This window comes from Triticum dicoccoides, chromosome 2A, assembly GCF_002162155.2.
Source record: "Triticum dicoccoides isolate Atlit2015 ecotype Zavitan chromosome 2A, WEW_v2.0, whole genome shotgun sequence".
In the NCBI taxonomy this organism is placed as follows: Eukaryota; Viridiplantae; Streptophyta; class Magnoliopsida; order Poales; family Poaceae; genus Triticum; species Triticum dicoccoides.
The window spans coordinates 522,840,917-522,846,258 of NC_041382.1; positions in this window are offsets into that span (position 1 = coordinate 522,840,917).

A 5,342-nucleotide genomic window follows, 5' to 3' on the forward strand; every position below is an offset into this window, starting at 1 on the left:
CAAGCGCGATGTCGGCATCTGCCACGTCAAGTTGCCGCATTAGCTCGGCAAATTCATGAGTCCGGCTGGCCACCAGACACTTCGCCACCTACATAGGAAGGCGGCAAAATTACACCTGGGACTATGATTCTCTGCGTGCTGTCGTCTTCGACAACACACAGAGTCTCAGGGGCTACTATCTACACAGGGCGCATCTTATATGCGGAACTGTCAGAAGGTACATCACCTCGCATACCTCAAAACCTGTCAGTAAACTCCTAACGGCCTCGTGCAACCCGCTTTCAGCAGACGAAATCCTTTCAATTACCGTACCCATCAACGTACAGTGTTCCTCTGAGATAGACGATCGCCCTAACAGATCCTTCAGTTCATCCAACCGAGCACCAGGCGGTGCCGGACTCGTTCGATGGCCTTTTTCAAAAACTGGACACGGATAGCCTTGGGGGGCCATATGACTGCCTTCCGGCCCTACCGGATTCGGAGAAACCCTCCGCGATGATACCTCGGGATCGCCCGCCTCGTAAGGTGGTACGGCAGGGGGAGGCGTTCCGCTCTCCATCATCTCTGGAAGAAGATCCCCCGAAGATGAGCTCTGCTGAGAAGGGCTGAGATCCGAACTACAAGGTAAAATTTTGGTTATTTTCCTCAGAAATAAAACAAGTATTTCTTTCATTTTAAACCTCCCCTCTCTACTTACGGCTCGGTGGAGGGCTGATCCCCTTGAGGGCATAGTACGACCGACATATCCCCCGGCACAGGACCCTCTGGTGAAGATTTCTTCCCCCGCTTTAAGACCATGGACTCCAGGTCTTCAGAGGCAGTCCTCTTCCTCCCCTGAGTAGAGGAATTTTCGATTCCTCCTTTCCGGACAGCCTCCTTCGGGTAGGCAGCAGCTTCTTTGTCCCCCCTTCGCTTTCCTCTGAAGGCACAATCTCCACCATCCTGGTTAACACGGGATCCGGCGAGGTCTCGGGAAGGGGGCCGGACACCTGATTAACTTCACCTTCACTACCCACTCATGTTTCAAAGAAAACTCTTTTAAGGGTGATGTTGTGATAAATGAACGGATGGTGTGTTCGGGCACAGGGCTACTTACTTGAGTATCCGGACGATTGCAGCTCAGACCTGCGTCCTCCGTAGAATCCGGACACACTACTTGTGGTCCGAAGAACAATTTGTACATCTCCACGGGCGTCATGCCAAGAAAATGTTGGAGAGCTCGTGGTCCCTCCGGGTTGAACTCCCACAGGTGGAGGGGGCGACGTTTGCAGGATAGAGCTCGGCGAATTAACATAACCTGCGTCACCACGACCGGACTGATGTCTCTTTCTAGGAGATCTCGGATGCGGCCCTGCAACAGGGGCACGTCCTTTGCCGACCCCCAGTCCAGCCCCTTATTGACCCATGACGCCAGTCGTGGCGGGGGACCCGACCGGAAAGTAGGTGGCGCCACCCACTTGGTGCCCCTGGGAGTTGTGATATAAAACCACTCTTGTTGCCATAAGCTAAACTCCTCTTGAAAAGAGCCCTCGGGCCATGGAGCGTCAACATTCTTGCTTATAACAGCGCCTCCGCACTCTGCGTGCTGTCCCTCGATCATCTTCGGCTCTACTTTAAAGGTCTTAAGCCACAGTCCGAAGTGAGGGGTAATACAGAGGAAGGCTTCACACACGACAATGAACGATGAGATGTGGAGGATGGACTCCAGAGCTAAGTCGTGAAATTCTAGCCCATAATAAAACATGAGCCCCCTCATGAAGGGATCCGTCGCGAAGCCTAGCCCTCGGAGGAAGTGAGACACGAACACCACGCTCTCACCAGGCTTGGGAGTAGGAATAACCTGCCCGTGAGCAGGCAGCCTATGCGAGATTTCGCCGGTCAAAAACCTGGCCTCTCTCAGCTTTAACGCGTCTTCCTCCGTGACGGAGGAAGGCCTCCATCAGCCTCGAAGGTCGGAGCCAGACATCATCGAAGGTCTGAAGCGCCTGAAATCTGGGGCCTTGGGTGTTGGAACTCGAGGCGAAGGGCGAATTCGATTGAGATCAAAAGAAAGGAGTAAGGCCTTGGTCTCTTTATAAGAGGTTGAATACCAAGAGCCCTCCCCATGACCATTTGGGACTCGCCTTTGATCAAGGAGACACACCAACATGCACGATTGGGTTACCCACGCCTGTATTGATGAGAATCCTGGGATAAGGGGACTGTTGGGGATATTACTACTGGGCATAAACCGGCCTACCTGGGCCGGATTAACTCCATCAGTAGTTCAAAGGTGTTAAAGTCCAAAGAGGCAGATAAAGGCCCAGGGCCCGTAGTCGGTTTACAACCTGTAGCCGTACATCAGCTTTGTGCATATACTTGTAATATAAGTTAGGAACAAGGAGAGACCAACCCGGATACGAGTATGAACCGGTGTTAGGACTCTCTGAACCGGCAGGCGTCACCCATGTATATAAGGGGACGACCCGGCGGCGGTTCAGGGACAACAGACAACAATTCGAGACATAGGCGAAGCTTATTTGCTCCCTAGTCATCGAAACACCCTTCAATTCCATCACAACTAGAGGTAGGCTTTACCTTCATTGAAGGGGCCGAACTAGTATAAACTCTCTTGCGTTCTTGTGTCCGCTTTAACCCCTTCAAGCTAACCCGTAGCGATGGCTCCACGACTAAGTCCTTTCAATAGGACATCTGCCATGACAAAACCACGACAGGGACGATCTCTGCTTCGACAAGACATGCCAAGGAAACCGCCTCGCAAAACATGCTGAGGTGGGATAGTAAAAACGGTTCAAATAAAGGCTTGGCTGTGGCGTGATGACACACTATGGAATACGTCAGCAGATTAGATTTGTGTAAATATTATTCTCTCTACGACAGTATGTGGAACTTATTTTGCAGAGCCGGACACTATCCTTGTGTTCAAAATCTTCTATGAAGTATTCGGAGGAGGAACCCGCCTTGCAATGCCGAAGACAATCTGTGCGCTGGACTCGTCGTCATTGAAGCCTGGTTCAAGGGCTACTGAGGGAGTCCTGGATTAGGGGGTGTCCGGATAGCCGGACTATAACCTTTGGCCAGACTCTTGGACTATGAAGATACAAGATTGAAGACTTTGTCCCGTGTCCGGATGGGACTTTCCTTGGCGTGGAAGGCAAGCTTGGCAATACGGATATGTAGATCTCCTCCCATTGTAACCGACTCTGTGTAACCCTAGCCCTCTCCGGTGTCTATATAAACCGGAGGGTTTTAGTCTGTAGGACGAACAACAATCATACCATAGGCTAGCTTCTAGGGTTTAGCCTCTTTGATCTTGTGGTAGATCTACTCTTGTACTGCCCATATCATCAATATTAATCAAGCAGGAGTAGGGTTTTACCTCCATCGAGAGGGCCCGAACCTAGGTAAAAACATTGTGTCCCTTGTCTCCTATTACCATCCGCCTAGACGCACAGTTCGGGACCCCCTACCCGAGATCCGCCGGTTTTTACACCAACACATAGCAACATCAATCTCAGAACATAGTGGATACTAGGGATCAAACCCTAACAAAACTAACTCGATTACATGATAGATCTCATCCAACCCATCACCGTCCAGCAAGCCTACGATGGAATTACTCACGCACGGCGGTGAGCATCATCAAATTGGTGATGGAGGATGGTTGATGATGACGATGGCGACGGATTCCCCTCTCCGGAGCCCCAAACGGACTCCAGATCAGCCCTCCCGAGAGGTTTTAGGGCTTGGCGGCGGCTCCATATCGTAAAACGCGATGAATCCTTCTCTCTGATTTTTTTCTCCCCGGAACCAAATATATAGAGTTGGAGTTGAGGTCGGAGGAGCTCCAGGGGGCCCATGAGGTAGGGGGGTGCGCCCTAGGGGGGCAGGCGCGCGCCCCACCCTCGTGGACAGGTGGTGGGCCCCCGTCCTTCATCTTTTGCAAGGATGTTTTATTATTTCTGAAAAGTTGGTCCGTGAAGTTTCAGGTCATTCCGAGAACTTTTGTTTCTGCACATAAATAACACCATAGCAATTCTGCTGAAAACAACGTCAGTCCGGGTTAGTTCCATTTAAATCATGCAAGTTAGAGTCCAAAACAAGGGAAAATGTGTTTGGAAAAGTAGATACGACGGAGACGTATCAACAGTTGATCTCAGAACCTTGATATTGTGATGTTAAGTGGTTATGCCACCATTTTACAGGATGTCTCAAATCTTTTTGAGCATTTACAGCTGTTATGCTGTCCGAGTCATCCCAGGTTTCTAAATAGTCTGATGCATTTGCAAATCCCTTCTTTCCGTTCCTGATGTCCCTTTGGGCCAGGTCAACCACACTAATCAGTGAGTTGAGGTACTTTATTGCCTCGACATATATGTTGGAGCCATTATTATGACCCTAGGCATCTTAGAGAACCACCCATAATCTAGCCATGCTTTATATTCCTAGTGTGATGATTCTGGCCACCATTCTCAAAAGCATCTCGTGATGTTATTAGCTAGTAGGTATTCCATCCCTGTGTTCCTAAACCCAAGATTCGCTCTACTTACTTTCTATTGATAGTGTTGCTCGTTCCTTTAGGATATTAGCAACCTTTGCGATAGACCTCGATGTCCATGGTCTTTCCTTCTTCCAAATATCATGAACTGCTTATGGCAGAAGTTCTCTGAACCAAAAGATCACAACAAAAGTGCTCTTGATGAGTTCTCTATTCTTATTGTGACTCTGCCAAATCTACCTTCTGCATGGTTTATCCGGAAGAAATATGTTGAACTTTGTTCAACATGCTAATCTATGCATCCACAACTCAGAAAATCATATGTTCCTTGAGTTGTCCCTCTTTAGTTGTTTTCTGACCTCCGTCTATCATTTGATAGTCAAGAGTATGTGTGCATTCGTTCATCGATGCCTATTATTCTTGTGGTCCGTCAAGCCATTCTATTTCGGAATGACTAGGAGAAACAAACTCCAGTACCTCATCCATTTCTGGGATTGGGTCAAAGTAGTTGTATTCCACAGATCAAAATGCCAATCCAGCTTTTGTTCTGTTCTACCTTGGAGTGCTACCCTCTTTATGTCGGGAATATCATAGGAATTGCACAACCTCTTATGAGTTATTGACATAGTGATACTTCTCGCCATAACTATTTATTCCTCGGGCACCGTGTTATTGTAACCGGAATACCGACTGATGAATCATGATGTGTGAAATCAATACTCCTAGCAACCTCGTTGCTTGGTAGTAAATGGACAATGATTTCATTCTTAGTGTGTTGACTATTGAATCACCACTCTAAGATTGATCATGCTACCTAGTCCTTAGTTCCGGTGCACTCTTCGAT